Source organism: Indicator indicator, chromosome 1, assembly GCF_027791375.1.
Source record: "Indicator indicator isolate 239-I01 chromosome 1, UM_Iind_1.1, whole genome shotgun sequence".
In the NCBI taxonomy this organism is placed as follows: Eukaryota; Metazoa; Chordata; class Aves; order Piciformes; family Indicatoridae; genus Indicator; species Indicator indicator.
This window is the reverse complement of record NC_072010.1, coordinates 4,539,687-4,552,702: the sequence shown is the minus strand read 5'-3', so window position 1 is coordinate 4,552,702 and position 13,016 is coordinate 4,539,687.

Sequence of the window (13,016 nt, the reverse complement as noted above, 5' to 3'; positions counted from 1 at the left end):
GTAAGAAAATCTTGATTCCAGATTGCTTTTCCTGGAACATGAAATATAAAATATAACAACAACTAAATCTTGGACTTTGAGAAAAAAAAATGTGAGAAGATGGCTTTTAAAGTTTTCTACCAGAAAATATTTGCTAACAGCCCAGGGAGAAAAACAGGTTAGAAAAGGAAATTAAACTTATCAAATACGAGTTGTCAAAGAATTCCTCTTATTCTCTAATGAAAGATGTGGTGCATACGAGGGTCAGCTTTATGAGTCTTATAACAAAGAGTATGAATCTTTTACTTATCTTCAGCTCTCACATACCAGCTCTACCAACTTGATAGCATAGGACAATACATAGAATCATAGAACGGCTTGAGTTGGAAGGGACCTTCAAGATATCTAGTTCCAACCCCCTTGTCATGGTCAGGGACAGCTCCCACTAGACAAGGCTGCTCAAAGCCTCACCCATCCCAGTTTTAAACAGTTCCAGGGATGAGGGGTCCACAACATCTCTGGGCAACTCCTTCCAGTGTCTCACTACCCTTGTAGTAAAGAACTTCTTCCTAATGTCCAAAGTACATTTATAAATACATATATAAGTATATATATATATAAAAAAAAATATATATGTAATATATATAATAGATACTTTATATGTATAGAAATGTAAGAATATGTAAAGACTGACTTCAAGAAAGCACTGATGCATAAAACAGGATATTATGAAACGCACATCCACCATGCTCAATTGTTTCATTAACCCTCTAGAAGATAACAAGCAACCTGGTCTGTCTGTTTCTCTGTTTCCATTTGGCAGGAATGGGATCTATTTCTACTCTATATCCAAACACTGCCTGTGTATCACAGCAATAAATTGTGGCCTTTTTGAGTCAAATTCTCATTGCCTTCAGTAGGAACTGAGCAAGCCACAAGTGAGGAAGGATTAACAAAGGATTTATCAGAGATTAGTAATAGATCAGTCTGTGTTGGCTAGTGGTTTTGAAAGGTTTGTTAGTAAGAATGAGGGTGGATGGTGGAGAGTGACACTGATCACACGGGCAGCATGCTGTCTGAGCATATCAACAGTAGCAGATAGCATAATCTCATTTGCTGAATTAACTAACGTAGGGAAAGTTGCTGAGAGATACCACTGAGAAGAGAAACAAATGGATTGCACTGAAATTGCAACAGAGCTTAGATATACCACCCCACATAGGAGTACATCTCTGAGGCACAGATGTAGTGTCCACAGAAGAGCCCTCACACAAGCTAAGAGATAGAAGGGAGGATACACAAACAGGTTGTCTCAAGGTCTAACGAATTGTGAGTTTGGACAGGAGCTCTCTACTTCGTAGGCTTGCTCAGGCTGAAGGACTCATAGTCAAGAGTCAGAAGAGCACACCATCAACATTTATATTGTCAGGACTGCAGAATTTCCCTAAGTAGCTTTCTTTCTGAAGTACCACACACTCGGTATGTGTGTGGTGGAGAATTTCTCATCCAAAGCCAAAAATTGACATTACTGATTATTTCATTGGAAATTTTAGCACTGTCCTCTGAGTTTAAATAATTTTACCCTCAATTTATTTAGCTTCTGCTTTCAAACAGTAAATATTGCAGTATATTCTTTTGGTAGTTCTCCTGTTGGTAGTTATATTTCACTCCATAACATGGATATTTCTTGGAGATACAAGTTAACCCTGCAATGAAGAAACAGACCTTTGGAGTTGGCATGGAAACAGGAACTGTTTATCAAGAATTCTTCTGGTGTTCATCTCTTTTCTTTGACTCTGGAAGGAATTTGTCGATTTAACTGTGTCTAAAAAGTATGACAAAGAACAAGGTCTTCTTTAGCCTGGTATGTGCAGTTTCTTCAAGAATTTAGATTGCCATACCTACAGCTTCCTGAGAGAATCAACAGTTTTGTAGGTTGAGCTTCTTCCAAACTAACTTGTAATTAAGTTTCCATGTCTGGCATTCATTTTGACTAAGTCTTCCATAGCATGTAGCTAGTGAGTGTATATTATATTGGATGCCAGTTTGGGTCCAAGCGTTCACATGTTAAGTCAAAGACATAATTCTCAAAATGTGATTATGGATGACATAATGGTGACATGGTGACAGGAGATGGAGTTTCTTCACCAGTGATCAAAACCTTAATCCTATTTTTGTCTTCCTTTTCTCAAGCTCTTTCAGATGAGTTGATTATTATTAAAATACCTTCGCTTTAGTAAACTGCCTTGGGAACTTTTGATACAAACATGCCAAACACAGTCAGTACTCTCCCTCATCTCTTGGTTCTGTAGATCGTGAAAGCTTGTGGACTCTGCCCAAATGAAAATAGATTGATTTAGTGCATTTGGACACTTAGGAGAAGCTGCCTTTCCTAGAGGTGATTTATATTTGCATTTGCTTTTCTTCTCAGAGCTATGGCACATGTTTGACAGACATTATATGAACCCCGTAAGAAACTGTTTGGTTTGGCTATTGTGATGCTTAATCCTTCCCACATTGGGAGTCTATGAATTCTTTACTAGAGGGCATGTGTTCAACTTTTTTTGTGTTCTGTCAAGATAATGCAAGCTGACAAGTACACAGGGACATGATAAATCTACACTTGAGGTCTTTTTCATGGTAGGTGAAGAATGAGCTAGAACTGGTTTTGTGGAGAGGAGCAAATCTCAGTGGTAATTTTTCCAAGCATCAGGCAGTGCTGCAGTCATGTGGTTGCCATGAAAAATAGTCTGAAAGAGTCACACGTCTAACAACTCCTACACAGTCGTTCTTCAAAAACGTACCTGTGGTTCAGTGGTTTAGAGATATGTGTTGATATTAACTGAAAAGGGCTGGGGTCTGCATTTCCTATCCCTTTGCCTGGTTTCAGGAATTCAGAGTGTCCAGAAGGATGGAAGTGAGGTTTTAGGGTAAAATCCTACCAAAATGATAGTTTCAAAGCTTCATTCAACCATCTGCTCAGAATTCTTTTCTTGTGGGCTTGATATTCTTATGAGAGTTGACATGAAGCTTCAGTATCTCCTTTCTTGACTACAGTCACCTCTTCCCTGCTGTATCATATACCTGTATTTTCTGCCTGTTCTAGAAATTTCTCTTTACTGTTGTTTGACTGTAAAGCCTCTCTTCTCCATTCTCCTTCATCCACCTTTTATCTCTTTTGACAGTTCCCTTTCACACCACCTGATCTTCAAAACTCTTGTGGTGTTCAAAGCCTCCGTCTGCCTCCCCCAAATACCTCAAATATCTGTCCTTCTCCAGCCTCTCCCTGAAGATCCACTTCTATCACTGTGCCCATAAGAAATGGATTGTGATCAGCCACAGAGATGGCGAATAGGACCTGCTGATATTTCTGAAGTTGAAGTGACTGACACGCAGAGATTTAGCTTAGATAAACTCCTGCTTTTATGACTGTGACCTTCTCCACAAAGCTCCTTTGTAATATCTGCTTGAAAAAGTTATGCTTCTGTTTTCCCTATGCAAAAAGTCTCTGAAACTGAGCCACAGGTTTCTTTATATTTTTTCTACCCTGGGAGAAAAGCCTTTTTTCAGAATGTGTCCCTGTGAATATCCAAAGCTGCAGCATTTCAGCTTTGAGTCTTGGCTTCTCCTTCTGGCTGTGACACCAAGTGAACAACTTTGTTTTATGTGAACAACATCTATATTGCATCAGCCTCAAAAGACATTGATTTTTGCCTTTTACATTTCCTTTCTGTGTACCCTGTCCTTAAGACCACATTGTGTTTGCAGAGCCATACTCGGGAGAATCTACCAGCTATTGTGCTTTCACATCCCGTGTGGAGCTCCCATTGATCTCCATGGGAGTTCAGTGTGGGATTCCAGCATAGGATGCACAAGAGGAGAGATAAGAAGGCGCCTGATAAGAGTTCACATGGCTGATAAGGGTTCTGCAGCATAGACAGTAAAGCAACGTTTTCACCTTAATTATCAGTCACCTTCTTTTGTGGTTCAATGAAGGATGCTCCATTTTAATAGAACATCAACCCAGGCATCTAGGAACTGCCTGAAGTCCCACAGAAAATGGCACTGATACCATCTTTAAAGTGTGCATGTCCTTCTGCTGTGAATTTTTAATAAAGCCCTCTGCATCCTGAGCAGCACACAGCAAGCAAGGGAGTATTGGAAAAAAACAATGATTATACACAGTCCTTGGTGATAATCTCCAGCAAACTAGTTCAGCGCTGAGCAACAAACCAAGGAGTCTTTGGAAGGGATTTGCTTTTTTAGTACATGCCTTAAAAAATCAATTCCAATATTTCAGTTTGTATGACAGAAATGTGGAGGTTTTTTCGAAAGGCACTGGTGATAACAATAGGCTTATTAATACTAAAACCCAAGCTATGTAATTATAATAAAACTGTTGAGTCTCATTTCTTTTATATAGATGGCAGTATGCAAATGGGGAGGCATCCACCTTGGTATCTGCAGAAGCTTTGAAATCCTTATTTGAAGAATTTCAATCTGGTTTTCCTGTAGCATTCAGTACTCAAAGTCAGAAAAGAAGCTTCCCTCCCTCCTCCCTTTTTCGTTCTCAATATAACAATGCATTTTAAACTGCTCCAAAATTGCAAAGCTATTTCACAGTTTCATAGAGAGGAAATGGCTTGAGGGAACCATTTGGTTTTTTATGCCTGGAACATCAAAATAAAATACCAAATGGGAAAATGAATTCTGTTGTATAAAGGATGAGGGTGAGACAGAAAGGGCTTTGTGGCAGAGGATGAGATGGTTAGGGAGCCTGAGTGGGATTGTAGAGTCTAGGAAGGGACCTTAGAGTTTGTTTTAGATATTCTGAGGCTGCCTGAGCATGGCAGGAGTCCTTATGGGAACCCACAGGTTTTTGCTACCTGTTTATCTAAGGGCAAGTCCTGCATGGTCCTCATCATCAGGTAGGATATGTGGGTTATTAGAGATCTCAGTGATGTAGAAAGCAGTATATTTAGGTGGTCTCTCTGTCTCAGTTGTGGTAAAATAGGGGTTCCTAGAGAAATCCACACACTTCATGGTTTGTGAGCAATGAGCTCTTCTTAAAACAACCAGCTATCGGGAAATGCTAAACTACATTGAGAACTTTAAGAGCTTCATTGTTCCAAATGAAAAAGTAGCTGATAAGCTTTCATCTTCCTGGCTTCATTGGAGGTAAGGATATGTTTAGATGTCTCAAGAATCGGGACATTCTCAGGAAAGAGAAAATTAAACCAAAGCTGAAATTAATTTCAAGATGATTGAAAATTTGATGAAGCATTTACTAGTGACTTGTTAACCATGTGTTAATCAGCAGGGAAGGCTCAGACCTTGGCTGCAACTTAGAACTTGACTGCTACACATTGGTCTGGCTGAGATTTTAACTGAAAATTAGGCTATTCTTGTGTTCTCTTGCTTACCCAGAGGCTTCAGTGAAACCTGAATGCTTGTTCTTCTCCAGGGTACAGCACACAGAGTTTAACACTCTAATTTTGAGTCTCATCCTGCAGAGTGACCTTGGGCAAAGTACTTGTCTCTCTACTTTCGCTTGCTCTTCTGTGCAGATTGCAGGAGAATCTTCCAGCCTCTGAGCACCAAGAATTGTAGTCAAGGGCAATACATGACATTGAGCACCATGAATGACATGTAAGTGCCCTCTCCTGGGCCAGCTGTAGAGAGAGTTGCTCAAAAGATTACATGATTCCCCTAGTGATCTTCACCTCTTGATAGTCAAAGCCATCCTGGTCAAAAGAAAGAAGTGTTCCTCTCAAGGTGTAGTGTCTCTTAGCTGCAGATAGTTTCATTACATTTCTAAAGATCTTGAAATGACTCTCCTTGGGTTTATCATTTATCCTAAAGGATATGACTGATTTACTTTAGCATAAACCCATGATGCTTTGGGAATGCAGCATAGAATTCCAGATCTGAAATCTGAGTGGCCACTAAAGTGAAAGGGAATTGAGTATGTACAATCTCTTAAGGAACTCTGAGAAGCTGTGACAGAGTTTATTTCCATGAGGGTTCTTCTCTAGGAGGGAAAGAAAACACACTTCTATGTAACATAAATTTAGAGATAACCATGGGGCTTGTTTTTCCTTTGAAAGTATAAGCATGGTCTGCATAGGGTGGTGGTGGTTTTGAGGCTCAGCTATCTTTAAGAAGACCACAAAGACTAAGCCCTCCAAAAGACAGAGAGTCCTGAGGAGCGGATCTGGTTACCCCAGGATATTGTAACATGTTATTGTATTCCGATTTCCAGCATCACACTATTTAAGGCAGTGTCTAGATGACATTGCTCTCTTCTCCTCTCCTCCTTGAGTAGAACGCGTGCCTCTTATCTTCCTGGTTTGTGTGGGAGAGACAGCTTTGGCTGGCAGGGGAACTGCAAGATGTGTCACAAGGCCTGGGAAGCCTGGTAGGGCTAAATCTAGTAGAGGGGCAGTTTTGGCCTGCTCTCAAGCCTGATAAGGCTAGTCGGGTGGGGAGGATTCTGAAATATTTTGGCCTGGTTGACTCAGCCTAATTTGTGAATGTATTCATTCTACCTGAATGCCTTTATATAGATATAGATATAAATATAGATATAGATATAGATATAGATAGATATAGAGATATAGATAGATATAGAGATAGAGATAGAGATAGAGATAGAGATAGAGATAGAGATAGAGATAGAGATAGAGATAGAGATAGAGATAGAGATAGAGATAGAGATAGAGATAGAGATAGATATGTGGTGAGACACTGGAACAGGCTGCCCAGGGAGGTGGTAGAAGCCCCATCCCTGGAGGCTTTTAAGACCAGGCTGGATGTGGCTCTGAGCAACCTGATCTAGCGTGAGGTGTCCCTGCCCATGGCAGGGGAGGTTGAAACTAGATGATATGTGAGATTCCTTCCAACCCTAACAATTCTATGATTCTATAAATAGAATTTCCACTTAAACTTCCAATCACTGTGCAGTATTTTTATTCTTACTCCCCAAAAAGGAGTAGAATATCTTTTCTGTCCCTTGGTCTGGAGTAGCTGGTGGCTCAAAACCAGGACAACAGGGACAGATTTGCTAATGCAGTTGTACCTACAAACCTGTTTTATGAAGACATATGTTTCTACTGGCAAGGGATTTTGACCTTTCAGCTTAACACTAGCTTCCTGACTGTTTGCTTGGTTTTTTTTAATGTTAGTGACAACAGTGATTTGAGGTGTTGGAACTACATCATGGCAACAGGTCTTGGTGGTATAGATTAGCGGCATCAAGTCATGCCCTGTTTATATATATAAAAATACATATTTCTGTTTGTGCCTATTTTTGTACATAGATAACTGCTGTACATCCAGCATTATTCATAAAGTTCATTTGATATATCTATCATTCTGTATAAGTGAGTGCATATTTATATAAATCTATGGCAACATGCATTAAGAATGACATAATCAGTGCTCAGTGCCTTCCCTTGCTATTGGAACTCCCTGCTCAATTTCCACATTAGAGAGAATGTGGGGTTTTTGTCTTTTTTTTTTTTTTTTTCCACTTAGGCATCCAGAAATGTCCTTCAGATGTGCTTGAATTTAGGCCAACAGATATTCAAAAGCACCAGGCAGTAGCAGTATGTCCCAGAACAAAGTAATAATCACAGTTTGGTTCCCTTAAGCAGACCACACCTCACAGCACATAGCTCTAGAAGACAAAGAAGACATAAACCCAGCAAAATTATAACTGTTTCCCTACAACAAAAGGTATCCTGTCCAAAGAATATTTTTTCCTAAATTAAGGAAAAAAACATTACCAAAAAAAAGTCAATTAGTATGTTTACATTAAACAAATATTGTTGTAAATAATTGTATAGATGTTATTTAAGCTTCCTGTGATTTTTTTTTTTTAAAGTACAAGTGAACAGGACAAAAAAATCTAGAAGTCTATGAGAATTCTTGGAGTTTCCTAGTGAGCTTTAGATCTCATAGGGCAACCCAGAATAGGTTTTGTGACTCCTCTTCTGAATGAGTTATTCAGGAATCTCTCTTCAGGAACTCTTAGTTTGCCACTTGTCATTACAAAAACACATCAATGGCTGTGAAAATTAAGACAAGTATATACAGTAGCAAATACAAATATGGCTCTGCTCTGGATTCTGGGGGTAAAAGCATATTTTCCTAGTTTTGGACTGCAACAGTAAGAAATAACCTTTCCCACTGGTGCTTTGAACTTGAATTCCAAAACCTTGAATAATTGTAGCAGAAGGGGCCTGTTTTGAGTGAGGGGATTTCTGAGTTTAATAGAAAGAACTGGAAAAAGAAACAGATAAAAGAAGGGAGGAATATTTCAAGGAGGATCAAGGGGAAAAGTGGTTGGGTTTCAGGACTCTGGTATCTGAAATGATTGGGAAAAAGAGAACTGCCAAGATATAGCTCATACATATTTTACTCTAGATAAATGAGAAAAAATGGAAATAAAAGACTTGCACTACAGCATGGATCCTGGCTCCACATCACTAGTGACCTTGAAATCTGCTACCACATGGTAAAGGGGATCAGTATTGATTCTTGCATTCAAGGTGAAAGGATGTTTTTTCAGTTTGGTATGATTTCAAACAGCTGCAGTTCTTCGCAAGCATTTAGGGGTTCCTTGTTCCAAGAAGACAGATATGATGGAGTTAAATAAAGGATCATAACCCACTTCTAGGTACTTTTCAATTTTGTTTTTTTTTTTCTCTCCTTCATATACACTCATTCCATCCTTCTAAACTACATTCAGATGCTCAAGTTCAGCTGTGTCCCAAAAGTGTACTGTTTTACAGACATATTTTCACTGGTTATAGAAGACATGACTATTATTTATAATTTCATGGTCTAGTTCAGAACTGAAACTGGCTGGAGACATTTTTTGACATCCACCAGCTTGCTTTGGTGGATGTCAGTTTAGTAATCACAAATTAGAATAACAAAACTTACTGCTTTGGGACTCCTCTCATATTCAACATCCAAAATGAGTTACCAGATAACAGTGTTAGTTCATTACTCAAAGAAACCAAAAAAGAATTAGAAAAAGTGGGTCCATGCATCCAGTGGGTTTTAACATTTGTTTATGTAGATTTCACTAAATATTTCCTGCTCTCTTCTCTGCTCCTTCCTCTGCACATCTAGTTGCCTTACCAAGAGATAATGTATCAAATTTACAAAATAAACCAGAGCCAAATTACCTGCTAGGTATGGCTGGAGGACCTCTGTTGAAAACCAGATCCCATCACAACTTTCAAGTCTGTATCCAAAATATACACACTGAGGCAGGTGAGGATTACAGCACAAACTAGGAATCACAAGTGGGAGATACCTTTACCAAGGCAGCAAAGGAGCATGAAGCCAATGTTTTATCTATTCTAGCATTTCTGAAACTGAGTACTGCCACTGGCTCATGTTCCTATACAGATTTTACCTTCCTCCAGGCTAGCAGGGTGCAGTACAGAAAGACCCAGCTGTATTTTTGTCTTCTCAGCTTACTCAGGTGGTTCTTCTTCCCTGATTAAATCTCTGTATCTGTACTGGAGCAGTCCACAGTCTGTGCTGGTTTCTGCAGCTCTGCTTTAAATCCTGTCTCAGAACACAGAGTGAATATCAAGTTCCACAAGTGGGATGTAACTGGAATACATATGTGAATGTATCACTGGTTGCTTTGAGCAGGTACACGCAGATGGGTTCATTACCCATGTTAGCCAGGCTGTCTTTTGCAGCTAGTCCTGCCACTCTGCAATGTCAAATGTGTAGAAGCAGCAATGCAAGCAGCCCAGACGATGTCTGTGTCAGTGCTCCCGCCGCAGTCTGCAAATCTCTTCTTAAAGCAAGAAGATACAAGTCTTAGACTATCTGCAGAGCCCAGGGAGGAGGAGAAGCCCAATCTGGATGCAATGCAGCAGTTCCCAGGCTGAGCTCCAAGTTGCAAACCTGGGGCTCTCAGCCTTGTTCAGATCTTGACCTGACCCTGGCCAAATCACTCGAGTCTATAGTGCATGGATTTTCTCTTGCTGCTCTTAACACTCAGACCAGTCAAATAAAAGGTCCATCTAGCCTCCTATCTGTCTCTGACAGTAGCCACTTGTCAGCACTTAGGGAGGTGTTTGAAAACAGGGCACAAATGCTGTGCTATTTCCCAAATACTCTTCTACCCCTTTGCCTGGCTAGATTATAAATTCTTCAGGGAAGAGATAAAATCTCACACTGCACACCTACAGCAGGATCCCGGTCAAGTATGAGGCCAGGTAGTGCTTCTATCATATGAAAAATATAATTAGTGGCCTGTGACTGACAATTGAAACTGGATTCACAGCGACATGTATGTTGCTGCTGCATCCAGACAAGACAAGGACAGTTATTTCCATGCTATGGACAACTTCCTGCTCTATCCCTATCACTGGGATTAACACACACACTGCTAGCAAGGACCCACTGAGGGTCTACAAGTGTTACAGATGATGGGTGTATAACAGGAAAGTCAATTATCAGCTAGTAGATCCTGGTGTTACCTTCCAGAATTATAGCCTGCCACTTGCCTTCTGCAGGTCATCTTTCATGGTGCTACAGACCCACATTAAAATGACTTGTGGCTAACGACAGAGCAGGGCTTAGTGCCTCTTTATCACTCTGCAGTGAGAGGAAGTTCTCTTTAATACTGCAGGAAAAGCTTTGCAATTGAGACTTCAGACTGCCTACAGAAGATTTGCATGACTAAAAAGAATTGCTTGGTTTATGTTTTGACACCACTCAGCTCACTGTTTACATTATTCAAAGGGCCAGACAGAAACTGTGTATTATTTCTTATTTTTACATTTTACACACACTATGGTAAATGTTTGCCTTGGTCTGTTACCTCCTTGGAATAACCTTTGCAGTACAAATTTTATATTCAACATTGGAAGAAACAGGGGTTTCTGTGATGCATTTTAAAAAGTAGGTCAGTGGTGCAGCATCTGAAGAACATGCATTTAAAATAGGTAAAGAAAAACATAAATATGATCACCAAAAAAAAAAAAAAAAAAAAAAAGGAAGACACTGGGAAATACATGCTTGGTCAAAGCTCCTATGGGAGACAATGGCTTGTCTGTGATTTTTACAGCAGTTTCTAGACTGTTAGAAGAAACAGAATAGGGCTAGGGACTTACTCATAAACTAAAGGACAGGTGCCAAGAAGATCACATACTCATTGCCACCTTCTCCAGAGCTGATTTGTTTTGGTGAGATTCAGCAGGAATGATCCAAAGCACAGCTGTGGAGCACTAGCAGCCAAGTAGTGCCAACAACTGGGACAAGACTTGTAGTCATCTAGAAGATCAGGAGTACAGCCTGGGCCATGCTCTGTCTTGGCAGTGTTGGGATAACAGTTGGAATCCATGATCTTAAAGGTATTTTCCAAACTAAACAATTCTATGATTGACTCAGTGGGTTTGTACTGACAACCAACACCTGTGAAAGTGTCATCCAATTTAGTGCTCAGCCCTCAGCAAGGGCTGCGCATCATGAGTTGTTTACAGCTGCCCTGAAGAAGCCAAGCAGTCCTACATACTGTTCATATCTGAGTCACAACTTTCTCCACGCCTGGCTCTTTCTACAGCTAAAGCAACAAATAATCAACATTTCGTGTGCCACCTGTACGTACCAAGAGTGTTGAAATAGAGCTCAGGCTCTGTCCAGACATGCTCTCCCCAGCCTGAAACAAGAAAGAATGAAGCCGTGCAGCTGTGTAATAAGTTTAAGATTCACTGAATGTTCCAAAAATAGAGGCTAGAAAGACTGTGGCAAGCAGACCTGACACAGACATAAAGATTGCTTAGGGAAGAAAAGAAAACACAAAGGCATGCATCTGAGGTTGATTAAAATGTCTCCATTCTTCTAGAGTTTGTAAACGTGCTTTAAAAAAGTATTATGAATAACCTAGAGTATATTTATAACCTAAGACTGCATGAGGAAAAGCAAGGCCAAATACCAGGTCTTGTACTTGGGTCACAACAATCCCATACAACACTGCAGGCTTGGGGCAGAGCGGCTGGAAAGTTGCCCAGCAGAAAAGGACCTGGACATGATAGTCAACAGACATTTGATGATGAGCCAGCAGTGTGCCTGGGTAACCAAGAAGGCAAACATCATCCTGGCCTCTGTCAGCAATAGTGTGGTCAGCAGGACTAGAGCAGTGATTTTCCCCTGTACTCAGCTCTGGTGAGGCTGCACCACAAATACTGTGTTCAGTTTTGGTCCCCTTACTACAAGAATGACATTGAGATGCTGGAAGTGACAGGTCTAGAGCACAAGTCTTATGAGCAGCAGCTGAGGGAGCTGGGACTATTTAGTCTGAAGGAGGCTCAGGGGAGACCTTATTACTCTCTATAACTACCCAAAAGGAGGTTGTAGTAGCAAGGTGGGGGTCAGTGTCTTCTCCTAGGTAACCAGTGATAAGATGAGAAGAAATGGTTATAAGTTATACCAGGGGAGGTCTCGGTTGGATATTTAGAAAAAATTTCTCTACCAAAAGAGTTGTCAAGCCCTAGAACAGGTTGCCCACAAAAACACCCTGGAGCTATTTGAAAGACATGTAGATATGATACTGAGGGACATGGTTTAGTGGTGACCTCCCAATGTTGGGTTAATGTTAGGACTTGATCTTAAAAATAATTTTCAACAAAAACAAATCTATGTCCTTCTTTACAAAGAAAGTTTCAAATCTTCTTATTCAGAAAGAGGACCAAATAGACCTGGTGACCAAATATCACCAGCTTTGGTTGCTGGTTTTTATTTGATCATCAGTGAAAAGGTTATGGATCACAACTGAAAGGAACTTTTGAAGAAAATGAACCAAATCTTCAAGATTGGGTAACTATAAAAATGTATAAAGAATAATCAGGTTTTATTTGCTGTAGAACTAAAAATTGATTCATTGGACAAAATGAATATCACATCCATCATATGTGCATTAAAAAAAAATAATGTAATTAGCTTTGAGAATATAGTGGGATTGAAAATGTGATGCTGAGTGACTTGGTGACCTAGTAGCAGTT